This window comes from Lissotriton helveticus, chromosome 7 (assembly GCF_964261635.1).
Source record: "Lissotriton helveticus chromosome 7, aLisHel1.1, whole genome shotgun sequence".
Classification (NCBI taxonomy): domain Eukaryota; kingdom Metazoa; phylum Chordata; class Amphibia; order Caudata; family Salamandridae; genus Lissotriton; species Lissotriton helveticus.
In genome coordinates, this window is record NC_136068.1 from 1,605,119,393 (window position 1) to 1,605,140,575 (window position 21,183).

The 21,183-nt window shown below is 47.1% G+C and overlaps 1 protein-coding gene across 4 annotated transcripts in view; it reads left to right on the plus strand.

Moving 5' to 3' along the window:
* Positions 1-21,183, plus strand: part of LOC144770579 (sodium-dependent neutral amino acid transporter B(0)AT2-like) — a 392,280-nt gene that overhangs the window by 219,273 nt on the left and 151,824 nt on the right. For 2 of the 4 annotated variants that reach the window (XR_013598931.1, XM_078655227.1), the window contains exon 1: positions 1,869-2,209. The exons of the other annotated variants lie outside the window; for them this stretch is intronic. The gene's annotated coding sequence lies outside the window, so the exon portion shown is untranslated. Of the gene's footprint in view, positions 1-1,868; positions 2,210-21,183 lie in introns of those variants that run through there. 4 annotated transcript variants of the gene reach the window in all.

The window sequence follows — 21,183 nt, forward strand, 5'->3', positions numbered from 1 at the left end:
GCGTTGTACTACAAAACTTGGGGTGAACGCCTCCCTTCCAAAAAGGTCTATTAGTATAGTTTCCACCAGGTTGTCTATTCGTCCAGTCGCTGTAGATTACGGCACGCCTACGATGCGGCGGGGAGGAGGGGAAGCGGCTCAATGGTAGTGTTGGGACTAAAGTGGTTCGGGGGAGACAATACAGGTGGTCACCACTCACTGTAGCCAGCTGTGGCAGCTACACACAAGGCTGCTGTTGTGCCATACGTCGCCCCCACGATCGCGGCTGTGCCAGCCTCTGGGCCGAGAGGTACTCCGCTCAGCCGTCCGTCCTCAACCGCCGTCAGCGGGATGCAGGGTCTCCCCAGGTGCAAAGCCTCTTGGTCGGCGACGTTTTCCCGAGTATAAAACTGGCAGCTGTGGAAGATGTCGGGGATGCCCCGCGGCCGCTCTCTTGGTGCCCTCAATCCCGTACCCCCCCGGGCTCCCACCCGACCCCGCACTACAGATCGGGCGGGGAGTGTAACGTGGAGAAAGTCGGGGGCGGCCAGGCCAGTGCAAGGCGGGGGGAGGGGGAGGGCAGACTACTGCTGGGATCTTATCCGATGTAGCCGGGGGGGCAATTATGGGGTATCCGCCATTTACCGCACCGTGTCGCAGCAACAACGCGGAAGGTAGCCACCGGTGCACTCGCCACCAGCGCAATCGCGGCAATCCTGGCACCCGGGCTGTAGGACAAGTCGGGCGCAGCACGCCGGTGTTCGTTCGGGTTCTCCGCTCTCCGTTGCTGCCGGCAGGATCGATGATCTCACTAGTCCCGAGGTCGAACCGCCGGTCCCAGTCCACAAGTCGCGGAGTCAGCAGTCGGGAGAGATGCCGGGAACTTTCACCGGGCCTCCATCTTGTGTTTCCCTCGGCCGCACGGCTCTCCGAGTGTTCCGGGTGTTTTTGTGCTTCAGGCGGAACAAATCAGGGCTCGAGAGGTCTGCATCGGGTGCTGCAGGGTTCCGACACCCAGTGATGGTAAATTCGGGCCGCAAGCGTATCCCACAGTGTCGGATGGGCTACATAACTCCGGGAGCTTTAGCGCAGCACGGCCATTACGATCGCCGGCCAAGCCACGCCCCCCAACTATATCTTTGATATAAAAACAATTGGCCTGGAGTTCAGTCTTTGAGTGTGTGAAACCTTTTGCTGACTGAGTGTGTACAAAAAATGCTTTACACTGTCCTCTGGTTCTGCCTTACTGCTCGACCTAGTTACCACTTTAAAGAGTAAGGTCACACCTGGCTCTAGCCTCGGTTATACATCTGGGGTTTGTGGGCTCTATATACACTGTACCTTATTCTGGTCCAGTATATATAGAACCACTTTCTCACAGCTGCTAAGAGACAAAGTGAAGAAAGTTGGAGCGTAATCCTCACATGCTTATATTTAAAGGAATTGAACATTTTCTTTGCAGATCAAAAAGATTTAGAAAGGGAAGCTTGCCTCGGGTAGTAGGAATTAAATGTACACAGAATATCTAACAGTGAGAAGGTTCATTACCGATTCACATTTGAAAACATCAGAGTTTTAGATGGGACGACTGAAATGTGATAAGAATGAAAGGAGTGGGAGATGAAAAAGAAAGAGGTGAGAAGTTACTTCATGAGAGAAATGGTGGAATGCAATATGTAACTGCTATGAAAAAGACAAACATGTTGGCATGCCCAGCCCTGCCAGCTCACGCAGTGCCAGCGTGTTCGACACGATTTGTAAACAGCATGATGTCTCGCTGTCGAGGAGAAGATTGTCACGGTAGACATGCCCCATAATGTGAGGAGTGACAGGATGGCACACACTAGGGGGGAAGCGAACTTAGTAAGAGGGTGTAGACCGCGACAGCAAGGGGCGGTCTAATGCCAAGGGCCCGCCCCTGCCAGCTGGCTGATGCAATTTTGACTCTGTTTGAGAGGGAGCAGGCGAGCCGCCGCATGACCTGTTTGAGAAGTGTGTCCTGCCACGCTCCCATCTCCGTTGTGCCGCCTCTGCGACCCCTCGCCTGAGCACCCCGGGAGCGAAGACCCTCGGCAAGACAGACCGCGGCTCAGGGCGGCGGCAGCAGGCGAGCGCGTGCTGCCTGGGCTCAGGCTCCATGCTGGATTGGGATTCAACACATGCGGTGAAAACAGACTGAAGGATATTCTTGAGTCGGACCGGAGAGATCAGCGCTTCACGTTACTACTCGGTAAGCGCGACGTGGAATCAACTCACGTTGAGTGACATGATCTGGCGGCTGTCAGCGCGCGCCCTTGGACGCTGCTTCCCGCGCCCACTGACAGCAGTATGCCTGAGGCGGTGGGGGGAGGAGGGGCCCGGGAAAAGTAGACAGGTGCGAAGGAGAAGAGGTGGAAGAAAGAACTACTGAGAGGGGAGACCAGCGCAAAGCGGTAAGGAGAATGCGGGGAGAGAGGCAGTGCAAATACCTCAGGGCAGAGCGGAGGCGAGGTGACACGTGCACAGGGAGGCTGATGCCGGTTCAAAGCGCTGGCGGTGTTGCCAAGAGGTACTGTTTATTTTGGCATGCTTGTGGTGCATGATGGGAGATGTGTGTGTGTGTGTGTGCTAAGGGGGAGCATTAGAAGGACAGTTGAAGGGGCATATGCAATTGTACACGAAATAGTTATAATGCATTTCCATACTATAGGTCTTTGTGTTAATGCCTCTGCATGTTTGTGCAAAACTGTGAATGCCTGTAGATAGGTCTCTGCATTTGGCTTATTTTTGTGTGCGCGTCCTGAGTCTACTCTTGTCTGTAGATGACGGCGTGTTTGCAGGCCCCTGCATGCGAGTTTGTGTAAATGTCACGAATGTGTGTAGACGATAGCAAATCTGTTTGTAGTGTGTCTGCATGACAGCACTCCTGCCCTGTGTTTTCTTGGTTGCCTTTCACAAGAAAACTATGAACTGAAACTGTTCAGCACTCTAAGGGCCCATGGGCTCGCTTGTGTGTGTTTGTGGACGCTAGGGTGTCTGTAATGTAAATTCTGGGGGTGTGGTTGGGTGTTTCTGTCTTGGAGTTGTTGGATTGGATCTTGAACTGCGGGGCGCCGCCCTTTCTCAAGGATGCAGCCCTGGAGTCCTGCCGCTCACGCTCTATTTCGCACCGAGGTCCTTCCCTTTCACACTTATTTTTATTTCTCTCACATGCCATGTATTTGAGGTACTGGCCCTTTCCCCATGCACCGTTATCTCTTTGGTCTTTCCCCACTCCCGTTTCTCTTTACACTCTTTAAGTCCGATCCCTTTTATATGTGATCCTTCCTGTCACTATGACTATAGTCTCCTACTCAGGGTCGGATTAGGGTGCAAAATTGGCCCGGCACCCCAAAATAAGTGCCCCCCCCATTTGCGGATCGTAACCTTACAAGAATCATTGTGTAGTTAGCATTAGGGGCTTATTTTGGTTATAAATTTGCAGTAAATTACGTTTTTTAAAGTTTCAAATGCCAGTAGCAGGATCCAAGACTGGAAACACATATTACATTACAGATCACGTGCCTCTTCTGACACATACCTTCAGGTCAATAAAGATCCCACGGTCCGGTCTCTGAACGCATTTCTCTCTTTCTTAGATACCCAAGGACTTGCTCACCATCGGATCTATGGATCCCGTGTCATGACCTAAACTCCTGGGCATCCTTAGGGATTCTCAGTCACTTCTATCCAACATGGATCTGCAGACTAACGCTCTTCCACCTTAACCCCCTCCCTTTCACATATTTTGGTAGGCCTCCCCGTTAAACACCTGTATTTCTCTCTCTCTCACTGTGGTGCTTCTCCTGAAACCATGTTTCTTTCCTCTCACTGTAGTATTGTCTATCCTTTCATGCTTATTCCCTGTCTCACTCTAGTACCTGCATGTATCTCCATTAAATCTTCTTACAACTCGATTCCTGTACTAGTCATCACTACATCTTTCTAATAGCTGTTTATCTCACCGTAAGATCGTTCCCTCACATGACAGTCCTAACCTCACATTGTGGTCCTACCCTGTCACACTGGTCTTTCTAACACAGAGTTCTCCTTCCCATTATAATCTTTGCTACTCAGAGGGTGATATTTCTTTTTCCCATAATAGTCTTTTCCTCTGGGGCTATGGTACTTTCTCGCACATTGTGATCCTTCAGGCTCATGCATATGACTTTTCCTTCTTACGCTATACTCTTCCTCTTTTTTGTTGTGGCTCTTTGTTTTATTGTGGTCATTGGTCATCATTCCCTCTCCCTGAGAGTAGGCCATATGACAACCTAATAACATCTGTAACAAACTGCCCTGGATTCAGCAGCTGCCCTCTCTCGACTAGGCCATTTCCTCTTCTCCCCGTCACTGGCATGCTGATTTGCGCAACCTGGAACGTGCTGGGGTATTTCAGGGTGTGCTAACTGGAAATTTGTGCCATATACCAACTAGGTACTGGTCAGGTGGTACCTGTTAGAAACGTGGGGATATGCACTTTCCTCAAGGACAAATAACACGTTAATTTAGCTCATGGGCAAACACTGCTGTACTTGAATCCGGTTTTGGGTTTAAACAGAAGTTCTCACCCTGTAGTTGGTAATCGGGGCCTATGTTGTCTCTCTTATAAGCTGCCCAGCATTCGTCCTACTCATTGAGCAGGCCACTCCCACCTCAAAATATACCAGACTACTTCTTATACTCCTCTTCCTTCACATAATCGATGCCTCGCTACCCGCACACCATTTTTTTTCTAACATCTTGCACTGGGCACAACTTTCTGAACTTTATTTATTCATATCACAAAACGGTAGGTGTTGGAATCTGAACTGTGGACATTTTGTTTGAGTATTCAGTGTGCAAGTACACAATATAAAGAATACAACACAGTAAGATAAGACGTGTATGTGTGCTTACAGATTATAAGTTGTGGAGAGGTTCTGTGGAAGGGTGGAACAAAATATTTAGGCATAGAGCGGCCTGCCTTCATACCTGTAACAAGCATAGGCAAAGCCAGTAAGTGTCACCTTTTGAATTTATTGTTTTTGCCAATATTTGTTTTCCCCATGCTGAGCAGCATCCGCCTAAAAAAGCAAAGTAACATTTACTCAATCTTACTTTTCGATTCATTGTGACTCATCTTTGGAACAGTAATAAAAGGGTGCAAGTTATATTGGAGCTGCAAGGATTTGTGATCTCTAGCTGTAGAAAACAGTGATGTGACGATGATCAGCATGTAACCCAGCATTGGAAAAACAAGCATCTGCCAACCCAATCAGTTCAAATGGCAATACCTATTGGCTTTTTCAATGCTTGCTCCAGGTGTGTAGACCTGCAGCTCTGTACCCAGATATCTCCTACCACCATTACACAGAAGCTCTCCACAACATATGTACGTACGCACATTTGCGCGCCACATCTTACTCCATTTTCATTCTGAATAGTGCATGACTACTTTTTTGGCAGTCTTGCTTTACATTCTCACTTTGAGGTAAGCTCCATCTTTTAGTTCAAAATTAAAACATTTTGGTTTAAAAATGGGCTCACAGAGTGTACTACAGCAATATCACAGTCAAAATATCAATTCCAGATCATCGAAACAATATTATGGACCACAAAATATTGTCATGTTATTTTGTTAGTTGATATGATGTATCTACAAGTCGATATTTAACTGTAACATTGTGACCTTCAACAACTCTATGTGCTCTGATCTGTTCTTTGAGTCAAACCACCTGATCAGTGGGGCGTGGCGTGTCAAGATGACCGATCGGATGCACTAAGCCTAAGCTACGTCATCCCCGTCAACGATCCTGCATCCTTCTCTATTTAGGAGTGCTGAAATTTTAAAATCGCAACACACTTCGACTCCTGAAGAGGAGCCCATTATCCTGATGCCCCTGTCTGGGGATTTGGGGGACTGTTGGAGCGAGTGGTGCTATTATGGGCTAATGCGATGCCCAATAGGGAAAGGCCGCATGGACTGGTGTCCCAGCTCTACGGGAGCGGTGTGCGGTGATTGGGCCAATAGCCCAAGAAGTAGACTCCTGGGGCACCAGTGAAACCCTAGAGGTGCCCGGCAACAAAATATAATGGAGGGGGGGGCAAGAAGGAAAAGGTGGGGCTCGTCCGACCCAGGCGGGCGTGTGAGATAAGGCCAAAGATGCTACTGCGGTGGTGCGCACTGCCCCCTCCCCGCAACTGAGAGGAGAGACAGCTGGACCCTGGAGAGCTCGACCGCTTCCACTGCCCGGTAGTGTGCGGCTGCTGCAGGGTGGGTGCAATTGGACCACTGGGTGAAGAAGACCCTGATGCCAGCAGGCGAGGGGAGAAGTCACACACTGAGGAAGTCTGCATACGGGGCCCCTGAGGGGGAACGGGACAGAAAAAGACGGGTGGCAGACACGCAGAAGAGGCTGGATTACCCTAAAGCAGACATGTACACGGGCAGGGTCCGGGGCCTAAAGATACATGCCTTACATTGACCACTCGGTCAGGGGGGCTGCAAAGAGAGACTGCACCAGTGCTCCCATGTAAAGCCCTCAGAGCAGGCGTACAATGGTACCGTTGCGGCAGAGTATTTACACCTAAGGTGGGTGAGTGGGATACGGCTGCGGGGACCCCAGAACTCTCCAGACAGGATGGGGGACACTGTTAAGGAGGGGTCTAAGCAAGGGAGGTGATTGGACACCACCACTCTGGTGCCCACTGAGTAGAAGGGTGCCTCAATAACTGGGCTTCCCTGGAGCGACAACCTGGGGGCGCTGAGGGCCCGCTAAGAGATCTTGCTGCACAGAACATGTGAGGGTAGTTGTGGCGTGCCGGGGGTGATTTGGGAAGCTAATGAGAGATGCATGGGTGCCCAGCAGCGGCATGAACAACAGCGGATGAACCCGGTGGACAATCAGAACATTAAGGGGTTGATCCTCGTTTAGCAGTGGGCTGTGGAGCACCATCATGTGAGGCAGAGAGAGCCAGGCAGGATCGCCGAGGCTGGACCTGGGTGAGCCCTGGATACGTGATGCACCGTGCTCGCCTCAGAGGGAAGCGCACAGACTGAACCCACTGAATCTGGATGTGCTAATTGGCAAGCAAATGCAAGTGGAGGTGGCCTGAAGTGAAGAAAAGTATACAGACTAGGGCAGCGGAGCCAGCAGACTGCCCAAATGACAGCAAGGCAGCACTTACATACGGCACGTTTATCAGAGACACACCAGGCAGTGACGAAGTAGACAGTGAAGAAAGACAAGGCACCAATGGGCCAGCGAAACACAGTCACCCAGCATGCGCTCCCGCAGGGACTTCCACAGGGCATTACGCACCAGAGGGGCGCCCGACCCCTGTATCGGAGGGGGAACTCTCGAGCTTCATTGATGGAAGCAATTCAGGGGTCCCGCACAGTACTGAAGGGCATGATTGATAAAGTAGCTATTAAGGTGGGCCTCCTGTGCACAGGCCTCAGGTAGGATTCAGGGAGAGTAACTGTCACTTAACAAACGATTGGAGGGCCGGACCGGGGAATCATCACCCTTAAGAGAGCCATAAAGCTAATAGCCACTGCAAAGATGCTTGAAGACAGGGCGGTAGACGAAGAGGGACTGTCCTGCTACAATAATTTGCATCAGGTGGTGTTCCTGGAAAGAGCGGAGGGTGCCTTGACAGAATCCTTCCTGAAGAACTGGATTGTTACCACACTCAAAACAGAAGGACTATTCCCTATGTTTGTTGTAGAACGAGCACACAGGGCTCTGACGATGCGCCCTCAGCCAGGGCCCTCATTGCACAAATATTTAACTATCGTGTCAGGGACTGCATACTTAAAATAGCCCGGGAGGTGAGCACATTGAAATATGAAAACCACAACATCGCCATCTTCACAAACTATACTCGGGAAGTACAATCACAGAATAAGTCATACGTGGAGGTCAAGCAAAAGCTTAGATTCGTGAGGCTGTCGTACATGCTGCTGTAGCTGGAATGGCTCAGAGTGGTAGAGCAGGTAAAAAACAATTTCTTTGATCAACCTGAGGAGGATTGGGAGTGGCTAGAGCAATAGGACAAGCTACCACAAGGAATTTGTGGCTCTTGGAGGACTGGACGGGGTACACGCACATTTATAGCAGAGAGCAGCACAATGGAGTGTCTCCCAGGAACACTCTTCTGCAGGAGATGCTAAGGACTCACAAATCTTGGTGTAGGAGTACAGCATGCTTGTGTAGTTGCAGGAGGATGGTGATGGCCTGACAAACATGCAGAACAGTTGGGTGAAGGGCCCTGTCCCGACTCCATCAGGTTCTACATAGTCCCATTCAGAGTGATGTTGTCCAGATCTTGGTGCAACTGCCTAGCCTTGCTCCAGGTACATAAGTGCATCGAGGCGAGGGGGAGACCACAACGTGAGACAGCCACGTAAGACTCCAATAAGGCAGGTAACTAGTGGATGTGTCATGCGCTAACTGGGTGTCTGGGCTGCTTTTGCTAAAAATGGTGGGCCATCTTGACTCGTTTGTTTATTTGTGTACGATTGTCCTGGAGGGGGGATCTTGTTAATGTTATGGTACCTGTCATGCTATGGAAAGTGTGAGTTACACTTACAAGGATGCGGGCAGAGCGTGATGATTGGCATGTCGGAAAGTGCGGACATGAGATGCGGAATGGGTTCTATTTGCCTGCATGGTGCAGACCTATAAGATTGTTACATGGAATGTCTGGGCGCCCGGCCAGTTATGTAAAGAGATATGGGGTGCATCCTATCTAAGACACATTGGAGTGAGCATCACATGCCTGCCAAAGATGCACCTCACAGACACTGAGGCAGACAAATGGAAGGAAAGATGGAGGGGGCAACTGATCATGTCCACTTTTTCCTCCTACGCTTGTGGGGAGGCAGTCTTAGCGACACCTGGGTCCACTTTCGCACGATCTACACAGAGGTAGACACGCAGGGTTGGTACATCTTGGGTTTGGATGGAGTGGATGTAACTATCTTGAACGTCTACGCCTCTAATATCGATAATATTGATTTCTTCCCGCAATTGTAATCATTGGTGACGGATAACATGGTGGAACGGCTGTATGGAGGATGCAAAACTGTAGAAAGAAACAACATTATCTGCATGTGAAGATAGTACTACATTAGGCACGTTTGATAGGCACTAGAATTAGACAGCTTGTTTCTAGACAAATGCTATACCACTGCCCCAGCCAGGTCAGCTGATCAGCTCAGAGGTTGGCAGGGAAAAGTAATGGCTGGTTCATATGTAGACCAATATGGTTAGCTTTAGAAAACACATTGCCGGACATAGAAAAGCAGTATGTGTCCCTTGATGGTAGAAGCCCTGGTACAAACAAGGCCTGTTCCTTTGCTCCGCTCTCGCCTTCTCTTTCTCTCTTTCTCTCTTTCTTTCTCTCTTTCACTCCCGAAGCACCAGTGTGCTTCCTGTAATTATCCGGAAGAGCTGGAGAAAGTGACTGCGTCACTAGATGGGGGGCCCCTGCCCCCTGAAATCGCCATCCAGTGGCGGCAGCCCGCGTAGAAACTGCCCGGTAGAACAGGGGGCTGCCTGCTTAGCACTTCAGTGGTTAATTGGCAATTAGCGAGTGTTCAATGAGGCGCTGCCAGTTCAGACATTAGTAGGCCAAAGGGATACGTTTCAGCCTCATTTGCAGTACATTTTGCTCCTTGCTGATTGTTTCTTCTTGCCCAAAATTTCGTGACCCTTTGGGTTGTTGAGATTCTTGTGTGGTTATTGATGTTTCCTCTTTAAGGAAAAAAACAAAGATGCAAATAGTGTAAAACGTGTTGCTTCTGAAGTTTCTAGTGAGAACTACACCACCACCCCTTACTCTAAATAAAAAACACACTAATGATCACAAAAACACAAAATGAAATCCGGGAAAGGGGAGGCGCTAGTAAAGAGCAAACTTGCTAACAGAAAATTGGTTTACGAGCAATGTTCCCTCTAATTTTTTTCCTCTGTGTGCGGCAGTGTAAGGTCTCTGTGCACTGCAGCCTAGGCTATGTGCGCCAGGAACAAGACCGCATGTGTGGGTGCAGCGCCGAATATCACACCTGTAGCACCACATGAAGGGTCTAAAGGCAGGTGTTCAATTTTGACACACACGCCATGACATGAATTGGTTACACAGGCAAGTACACTTCGGGTTTAGAAAAGCATAGGACTCCAACTATGGTACCTTAAGATTTTACTAAAGATCCTCAACTCAAGCACTGTTCATAGGGTGAGAAAATGTTGGGAGCCTATACAAGATTACATATATACAATACACATGGATATAGCACTAGATGAATCTAGCTGTGGGCGGCTTGGAGAAGCCTTTTAATACACAAAGTGCAAGCACTGGGTCTTGCCTGACAATGACCCGTGTGGCTTTTCTTATTTTCCGGCTCCCAGTTCTTTCACTGTCTGTTGTTGCATCCTCTCTACGTCTCCTGCTAGTTCTCCCTTTCTCACACTGTCTGCTTCGCTCTTTCTGTCCCCTGTCATTTCGTTCATTTTGTTTATTTCAATTACGCTCCTCTTTTTTTAAATCTGTCTTTCTATTTCTCTAGCTGATAGTACACTCTCAGGCTGTGTGGACGTTTCTCCTTCTGTTTCCCTCTTAACTGGACAATACGGTGCCAGTACCAGTGTGGCCCTGCAAGATAGCTCAGTGGACTAATTGCCTCACTGCAGAGAAGTATGCGATACATGAAAGTTAAAAAATTAACTCCCAGCTGGCCCGCTCAGTCTTTTATCCTCCTGAGGGTGGTAAAGGAGTGATGCTGGATTGTTACAGCGCCTTGAATCTTCGCTTATAACCTCACTCTGTTACGATACCAATGAGATATCTCAGCAACCTATGAGGGTGAACGCTTCTCCTATTTACCTAACCCGTCAGTCATATTCATGGCTCCGCGCAGGGCCGACTCTGCCCTTTACCCTTCTAAGCTCCATAACATAAGTGTAGTATTCTGTAATTGTGCCCTTATGGCACTGGTAGTTGGAACCCTGAGTATTGGGAGTTCTGAGGCTAGGAGTGGAATGCTGACAGTTTGGTCAGTTGAACGCTGTAGCTTGCTCTTGTCGCTGTGCTGCTCTTGAGCCAATAAACTTATTCACAAGCTTTCTATGTCTACATTCATTCAATGATACTACAGAAAATATGGCGACGATGCTCAAGAGCATGAAACGGACCTGCTGACTCACCTCGTTATTTGGAGCCTCGACGGAGAAGAAGGAAAAACTTCAGCTCCGGCGAGGAGGAAGAATTTCAGCATAGGCGAGAAAACGAATCCCACATGAGGAATCTTGGTCAGAGCGGAGCACACGACGACGGACACTGCCAGATAAGTGTTCCGTGTTTGATTACTTCGCGCTGCGCATCCAGCTGAAGGGCGGAGAAGAGCTTCGCAACAGTCGTGGTTGGCGCTGAGAGAAGCGTTTGGTTGGCAACGTTTAGTCACGTTGCTGACGTTCTGACGGCCATCTTAAGAAAAGACTTCAGTCAACAATGACGCCTTTGGTTGGCAACGTGGGATCACGCACACAGCGGGCATTTTAACAACACGATTTAGACGTGATTGGCAAAGTCTCTTCACATCTAATTTCCAGACGCTGTAGTCTATAATTTTGTGTGCTACACGCTATTGAGCAAAGGATATAAAAAAAACATCCTCCACCATAACTTTTGACATTCATCTCAAACAACTTGTAAAAAAAAAAAAAACCGAGCAATTTTAAAGCATTGAAATATTAACTCCTGCATTCAGTATTGTAATATTACAAGCTATCAACCAGTGTCTCATTACAAGCTATCAACTAGTGCTCTATCACCCAAGCACATTTATAAGATAACATTGTCTTTTATTTATTAATTGGCACAGCAACATCACAAAACTTTATTTTATTCAACATTGTTACCTTATCTTCCTTCTACTCGCCATGCAGTCAGTTTCTCCTCCACCTCCTTTCCTGGAGACACCAGGGAATCTACCGATAATTTGGAGGAAGTGGTTCGACGCTTTCGAGACATATTTGGGTGCCATAGGCGCTTCAAGATATCGCGCAGAAAGGAAGAAATGTCTTCTGTTGCATTCATTGGGTTTCGAAGGGAGAGAAATCTTTAAACACTTACCTCCACTAGTGAGAAACAACGAAGATGACATCGATGAATATGTTGAAACAAGGATGAAACTGGAATTGAGATTTGACGTGAAACCAAGCCTCGTTGTGATAAGACATAAGTTTTTCAAGAGGGAACAACTCCCAGGCGAAGATGTGGAAACTTATGTGTCCATTCTGAGGCAATTGAGTGCAGAATGCGAGTTTGAAGGATTCAGAGAACAATTGATTAGGGATCAATACATCTGTAAGTGCACTGACAAGTCGATCCAACAGAAATTACTTACATTAGGAAATCCTACTCTGGAAGAAATAATTCGCACAGCTAAAAGTATTGAATTATCGAAGAAAGAAGTTAAAGAACTTGAAAGAAAGAGCGAAGAGACAGTCTCCATTGTAAGGTCCAAGGAGAACAGAGAAACCAGAACTAGTCCTATTCAACAACATTTTGAAAAGAACAATCTTCTCAATTCACAACGCAACGAAAGGAACTTGTATCCTAGACGTGACATTTGTTATAGATGTGGAAATCCTTCCCATAATAAGAATAATAAGTTCTGTCCGGCTAGAAGTGCTACGTGTCGCACCTGTGGGAAATATGGTCACTTTGCTAAAATTTGCCAAAACCCCAGGCAGGGAAATTTTAATTTTGTTAATAGGTCTCAAAGTCAGGTTAACACTACTGGGGTAGGAAGTGTTGCAGAATTCTATGAAAACACCAGCAAAGGTCAAGATCCCATTAATGCCATCCAAGATGACCTTAGGGACATGGTTGTGGTGGTTCATGAGGGGCAGAATCCTATTGATGTGTTTACCCAAGTCAACAAAGACATGGTCATAGCTGTGCGTGATGATGGTGTCATTACCGGGGATCCTTCTGATTGCGTTGACCCTTATGAAAATTTTGGTGTGGGTAATAAAGTAATTTCCTTATTAGTAGATTCAGGTGCAAGGGTCACTATGATCACCCAAGAGTTATTTGATGAAACTTGGCCAGGAAGGAAACTGGAACCTCCCGACAGAGCTCCTGTATCTTTTGAGGGGCGCAGAATAGCCTTGCATGGTTATTTCGAGGATGTTATTCAGTTCAGGGGGAGGAACATTTTTGGAAAAGTCTATGTGGCTATCAAGGGTCTTAACATTCTGGGTTGGTTCCATGGCGGTTTATTTCGGTTAGTTTTAAGACCAGGTGCTAAAGAACAAGTCGGGATGGATGAAGATGACCTTAGTTTAGAAAGCTTAGCAGTAGTTGAAACCGATGACTATGTCGTAGGTTTAGCAAATAAGTTTCCTTTTGTTTTCAGTAAAGAACTCGGAACAATTAAAGATTTCAAACACGAGATTAGAGTAAAGGAGGGAGCCATTCCTGTCAAGCATAAAGTCAGGGGTGTCCCTTTTAGTGTCAGAGAGAGTCTGGAAAAGGAATTGATGGATTTGTGTAAAAAAGGAATTATAGAACCAATCGAGTCATCTTTGTGGTTATCTCCCCTTGTTGTTGCTAGGAAAAGGAACGGTGATTTGCGTGTCTGTGTCGACTTACGCAGCCTCAACAGAAACATCTGGGTTGACTCGCACCCTTTACCAAAAATCACCGACTTGTTGACTCTTACCAGGGGTGCTAGATGGTTCACCAAATTGGATCTAGCATCTGCATACCACCAGGTGGTGTTGAGTGAGTCCTCTAGGCATTTGACTGCTTTTGTTTCGCCTTTTGGCAGTTTTCAATACTGCAGGATGCCTTTCGGCCTTGCCTCAGCGGCAGCAGTTTTCCACAGGTTAATGAGTCAAATGTTCGAGGATACTCCTGGGGTAATCGTTTTCCAAGATGATGTCTTAATTTTTGGCCAAAGCAAAGGGGAACATGATGTCTCTTTAAATCAAGTGTTAGACATTATGCAAAGTAAAGGTGTTGTCCTTAAGAGAGAGAAATGTGTTTTCCTTAAAGAGAAAATGGAATTCCTTGGTCATGTAGTCTCACACAATGGAGTTGAACCACGTCCTGGTTTAGTAAAGGCCATTGTTGATGCCTCTCCTCCCCTGGATAAATCTGGTTTAAAATCCTTCATAGGTTTGAGTGAATTTTACTCTAGATTTATCAAAGACTATGCGTCTAAAATTCAACCATTAACCAACATGCTTAAGAAAAATGTACCTTTTGTGTGGAATAAGAACTGTGATGAAATTTTTCGATGGATCAAGTCTCAGCTAGTCAGTGACAGTGTTCTTAGAGCTTTTGATCCCAATAAGGAATGTGTTGTGACTGTGGATGCAAGCGGTTTTGGTCTGGGGGCTGTGCTTACCCAGAAAATTGGTCAGGTCGACAACACTATTGCATACGCTTCAAGAGTTTTGCGTGGTGCCGAAATGAATTTCTCCGTCATCGAGAAAGAGTTGTTGGCCTGCTGGTGGGCAGTGAGGAAGTTCAATTCTTTTCTCTGGGGTAGTCATTTCACCATACATACGGATCATAGTCCTTTAGTCTCAATTTTGTCTGGCGAAAAGATTAAGGAGCACACCCCTAGGATTGCCAGATTGTCAACGAAGTTGCTTCAGTATGATTTTGACATAGCCTATTTGCCAGGAGCGAAAAATGTCAGAGCAGACTACTTCTCACGTTTTCCCATTTCTGGTAACGACTCTGAGGTTGAGAAGGAAGACGATCAGGAGGATTGTTTTGTTGCTGCGTTAGATTTAGAGGGCATGTGTGCTGTGAATGAAACTGAATGGAGAAGAGAATTGTCAAAGGATATTGTTCTTACTCGTGTCATCGACTATTTGAAATCAGGTTGGCCGAGGTAGAAGTATGTCTCTGGACAGTTTCAGACGTATGTTAAGGTTGCCGATGAACTCACTGTGGAGGATGGTATCCTTTTGCGATGCGGTAGGCTGATTCCTCTGGAGAGTTTGAGGAAACGGCTTATGGATGGTGCGCATGAAGGTCACCTAGGGAAAACATTCACCAAACGCAGGTTGCGTGATGTATTTTGGTGGCCTCAAATGGATGTGTGTGTGGATTCATTGATTGATGGTTGTGTTATATGCAACTATTCCGACAAAAGTCATAAAGTGAGAACGCCCCCTTTAGAACCGATTCAATTTCCAGAAAGAGCATGGGAAAAGATTGGAGTTGACCTAGTTGGTCCTTTTAACCTCTTACCCTCCTCTTCACGTTTCGCTATCGTGGTCATTGATTATTATTCAAAATGGCCTGAGGTTCGGTTCATCAATGAGCCTTCCTCGGCCAATGTCGTTCTTTTCCTGAAGGATATTTTTCTCAGAGAAGGTTTCCCTTCATGTGTTATGACTGACAATGGGGTACAGTTTGTTAGTTCTGAATTCGAGTACTTTCTCAGACAATGTGGCGTATCTCACAAAAAGAGTTCCTTGTATCATCCCCAGGCCAATGGTCTTGTCGAGAGAATGAACCGTGTGTTGAACAATTGTGTGCAGTGGGCCATTGCCAGTAAATGTGTACTTGAGAATGCTGTTAGCTCTATGTTATGGTTCTATCGCACCACAGCACATTCTTCCACTGGCGTCTCCCCTTTCGAACTTTTAAGAGGGAGGAAACCGTCGACTAAAATTTGTCCAGGTTGGATGTCCAAGTGGGTCAAGATGAATGTCATAGATGGCATCGATGGTTTTGTAAGGAAAAATGTTCTCCGAGCACAGACTAGGCAGAAAATTCAATTTGATGAGAGGAAAAGGGTGGTGTCTCATAGTATATGTGCTGGTGATGTTGTTCGCATTAAGAATCCTGTTCATGTCGCCAAGGGCAGGAGTAAATTCTCTGAACCGTTTGTTGTCAACAAGGTTTGTGGCAATGCTGTGCGAGTTAACAACAACCATTGGTGGAATGTCTGTAAAGTTGTCAAAGTTAAAGATGTCACTTCTGAAACCACTAACCCTAGTAACAAATGTTGTAATGATAATTTGACGCCTGTACTTCGCAGGAGTTTGAGAGTATCGAGGATTCCTGCCAGGTTCAGATAATTCAACTTTTCTTCTTTGCCATTGTTGTGTTTTGCTTTTACCTTGTCTTTTGTTTCTTCTTTTTTCTCTTTTTTCTTCGCTTTTCTCTTCTTTTCTTCTCTGTCTTCTTTTGTATTTTATCCCCTATTCTTTCTTCTTTTTGTTTGCAGAAATGAGGATAATGTAGTATTCTGTAATTGTGCCCTTATGGCACTGGTAGTTGGAACCCTGAGTATTGGGAGTTCTGAGGCTAGGAGTGGAATGCTGACAGTTTGGTCAGTTGAACGCTGTAGCTTGCTCTTGTCGCTGTGCTGCTCTTGAGCCAATAAACTTATTCACAAGCTTTCTATGTCTACATTCATTCAATGATACTACAATAAGCACTCTAAATTCTGATACCACACAACACTGAACATTATTATTATTATAAGCTACACGTCACATAGAGTCTCAGACAACCCCTTACGAATGGAGGGGGGAAGTCACTATCACAGCGCAACAAGCATGTCTCTGCCTCACACTTTACTCTTCCCTGCAGATCAAACTACAAATCATGCCCTTTTACAGCAATAAAATCATGTACTTGTTTTTGCAGCTACGCACTCCCAAAAGGGCATGAGCCACTGATTTGTGAATTGGAGCGCCTCATGCATCCCAAGACAATATGAAGCGCTATATAAATTCTTCAGTAGAATACGTGTCGGGTTACTTCAAGAGTTATTAACAGAAGTTTGGTTCTTTGAAATTCTAAAGAATGAAAGAGGTGCTTCTCTGCACATTTTGAGAATGGGTAAAAATAGGAGGCCCTGTGCTTTGTAGGGTGGGTTTAGTGCCACATGCACCCACACCTGGGCAGGGGCAGTTCTCATGACGGATGCTCGAATGTAGGACGCGGTTCTAGTAGACATGTTGCTGACGTTAGAAATAGGTGTGTAATCAGGACTGCCCGCATTGCGAAAGCTTGTAGCACCATAGCACTTTATATTTGCCAATACTTTTTTCAATTTGTTGCTGCCTGCGCATTCCTCCTCGTTATCATTGTTTAATGGTTCTGACTGCCTGAAAAACAGTGCTATGTGCAGTAACTAATTTCTATGCATGTTTTTTTTATGTGTGTGTTTGTGTGTCTCCATCTTTGGTCATGTATCTGTGTGTGTGCGTGTTTGCATAAATGTGTGTATCCAAGTGTCTGTACCTCTGGGTGTGTGAATGCCTCTATATGTGCATGGGTGCGTTTTTCTGTTAAGTTGGCTTTGCATGTCTCTGTATAAGTTCCTGTATGTAATTCTATAGAAGTATATATCTAATTATGTACACAGGCTGTCCCCGCCCACGTCACTTTACTTCCCACCTTGACGGCTGTGACTTAGGCTCCCAGTTCCATCTGCTCCTGCTACCTCATCACTTCCCCCGCTGTTTCAGGCGATGGCCCCCCTTGCGCTTACAGACGGCTAAAAAACATTAGCATTGACAAAGACAATAGCTCTCGCATTGCCGAGTTCTATTGGCTTTGCCAATGCTTGTTGCTAATAGTACATGGCTAAATGTGGGCCTTTGAGATAGTATACTTGTTAAAATGCAGTGCACACTAGCGCTGCAATTACAAAGAATACTGTCTCAAAAGCCCACATTCAGCCCACAGCTGCCCACTATTAGCTAAAGAACTGCAGGTTTAAAGACATCATGTGCTTTCAAATGATTCTAAAAGCACACGTTGTGTATGACACTACATTCCTTTTGCTGATAGTGCGGGGCTGAATATGGGCCATTGAAATAGTATTCTTATTAACTGCATCGCCTGTGTGCACTGCAATTAGCATGAAAACTATTTCAAAGGCCCACATTCAGCCCCACAGATGCCCACTGTTAGCAAAGTCAAACGCGATGTGTGAAAGAACACGCCGCGCTTTAGATTGCTACATTCCTTTTCCTAATAGTGCACGCATGCGGGGCAGATTTTAGGCTTTTGTCAAAGATTCATGATAATCGCAGCGCATAATGGCACTGCGATTAACATGAATACTTTCACAAAAGCCTACAATCTGCCCCGCATGCGTGCACTATTAGGAACAAAAATGCAGCAAGGGCAGGCGCCGCCTGCTCGTTAACCCGAACCCTCCCTAACCACACAGGACATAAGGAGATTACTTGTTTGCATTCACCCCTGAGGCGGAAAGCCGGGGGCACTTTCTTTCTCTTTATGGCTTGTGATTTTTAACTTGATTACAAGTGTGTTGTGTATGCGTGGTGATTACTACCTGTGTACAGCTGCCACCAGATTTGCACTTTTAAAATACTGTTAATATTTTAATTGGAGCTTTTTTATTGAAATTCTGACCTCTTTACCGGTCCGGACGAGATAGCTTCGTCCCAGGGGCCCGACCTTGATCTCTCTCCCCCGGCGCAGCCGAGCACAGCGCTCTCGCCGGCCGGGAGAACGCGGAACCGCCATCTTGGGGGGAGGCAGGGTAGCGCTCCAGCTCCTGGACGCCTCCCGCCCTCCCTCACTACTTAAGTTCTCCCGCCCCCTCACCTTACAGATTACTTGTTTGCATTCACCCCTGAGGCGGAAAGCCGGGGGCACTTTCTTTCTCTTTATGGCTTGTGATTTTTAACTTGATTACGAGTGTGTTGTGTATGCGTGGTGATTACTACCTGTGTACAGCTGCCACCAGATTTGCACTTTTAAAATACTGTTAATATTTTAATTGGAGCTTTTTTTATTGAAATTCTGACCTCTTTACCGGTCCGGACGAGATAGCTTCGTCCCAGGGGCCCGACCTTGATCTCTCTCCCCCGGCGCAGCCAAGCACAGCGCTCTCGCCGGCCGGGAGAACGCGGAACCGCCATCTTGGGGGGAGGCAGGGTAGCGCTCCAGCTCCTGGACGCCTCCCACCCTCCTCCCACCGCCAGAGGGATATGGATAAAAAGAAGGGACCATCCCGTCCGCGCAGCGGGCGGGCGCAGCGGGCGCGCCGATGGCGCGCCAAGGCGCGCCTAAGGCAAGCCCGTCTGCGCCCGTCCGCGCCGGACCCGCGCCTAGTGCCAGAACCCCTGCCTCTAATGGCCCAAAAATGTCCTGGACCTCTGATCAACTGCTACACCTTCGTTACAATACCTGTAGCCCAATTTCTTGTTGTAAACCCAATAGCTTGGAATTAACCGGCTACTCCTGTTCACAATGCAAGTTTTCCATCCCGGCTGTTCTTAATGCATCTCAACCTCCCCCGAGGGGTCAATTCCAACCCTCAGCTATCTTGAAAGCGGCTTTAATCAACTGCAGATCGCTCCCAGCCCACGCCACTGATATTTGGCTCTTACTTGATACCCATAAATGGGACATATTGTTTCTTACTGAAACATGGATCAAAGACTCATCTAAACCGGATATTAACCTGGCTATCCCTCCTGGCTACTGTTTTACTGGCATTAACCGAGAAAACTCTAAGCCCGGGGGGGGGCCTCGCCATAATTGCCACATCTCATTTAAAACTGAACCTTACTAAAATCCCCAATCACGGCCTTATCGAAGCCGCTTACTTTACAATTATGGACTCGGCAAGTACCATCTGTGCCGGTATCCTGGTTTATTATCCCCCTGCAGCTGCCGTCTCCTCTCTCAATGCTTTGACGCATTCTATTGCTGACTTCTCACTTAAACACCCTCATTTTACTGTGCTGGGAGACTTCAATCTCCATATTGATAATTCCTCCTGTACAAAAGCCTCTTCTCTGTTGGAAACTTTACAAGGACTTACCTTGCCCCAATTAGTTATAGGCCCGACCCACATTGCAGGTCACACATTAGACCTCATTTTCTCTAATCATCCTGGTATATCTGTCCTGTCCCCTTCTCCCCTGACCTGGACTGATCACTTCCTTCTTCCCTTTACCATCACCTCCCCTTCCCCTCCTCCCCCATCCTCTCTTCACAGAGACAGTAGTCGTAGATTGACCAAAGTCACCTGCGAGTCCTTAGAAGCACGTCTTCAGTTTCAACTTAACCATCTAGAAGACCTTGACAATGAAACTGTAAGATTTAATTCGACCCTTTCCTCGGCCCTTGATTCCGTTGCCCCTTTTGTTCCGTTGTCTTCTTCCAGATCACGTCCCTCCTCCCCTTGGTTTTCCTCCCTGCTTCGTGAGGAGAAGAGCTTATGTAAACAATTGGAGCGCAAATGGAGAAAAAATTATGACCCTCTTGCTAAACTGGCCTATAAATCTGCCCGGAACAAATTCCATAAACTGAAACGCTCTATGATGAGAGCTTATTTCTCCAACCTGATTCAACAGGCGCAGAACTCTTCTAAAACTCTTTTCACCATCGTGAAAGACTTTGTAAATCCCCCTGCCACGAAAACCCAATGTATCCCTACGCAAGATCTTTGCAACGGACTCTCGAACTTTTTTCAGGACAAAATAATCAAACTTTCTTCCTCTTTTGATACCGCCCCACTTCGCCACCCCCTCGATATAACCTGTCCCATTCACAGCTCATTTAATTACTTTGATGAGCTTACCTCTGACCAAGCTTTGTCCTTGCTATACAAAGTCAAGTCCGGTTCTCCTTTGGACCCAGTCCCTGCCAAAATCATGGGCAATCTTGCCCCTGTTTTGGCTAATCCTCTTCTCGCGATTTGGAACTCCTCCTTGTCGCGCGGTCAATTTCCCTCAGTTTGGAAACAAGCTAGGCTAATCCCCATTCTAAAAAAACCCGGTGCAGACCCTTCGCAATTCACCAACTACCGGCCCATTTCACTCCTGCCCAAACCTGCTAAGGTTTTGGAGAAAGTGGTACAGACTCAGTTGGCCCAGTATCTGGCATCAAATCAGCTGTTACATGAGTCCCAGTCCGGCTTTAGAACCGGTTACAGCACCGAGACGGCGCTGCTAGAGGTCTCGGAAATTATTAGGGAATCTGTGGATAGGGGCGAGGAGGCCATGCTGGTCCTCCTCGACCTATCCGCTGCATTTGATACTGTATCCCATGACATACTAGCAACCCGTCTACAACAGCTCGGGATCAGTGGCACAGTACTGGCTTGGATCAATTCCTTTCTGTCTAATCGGTTCCAGAGGGTTACGATGCACCCATTTGAATCAGAGG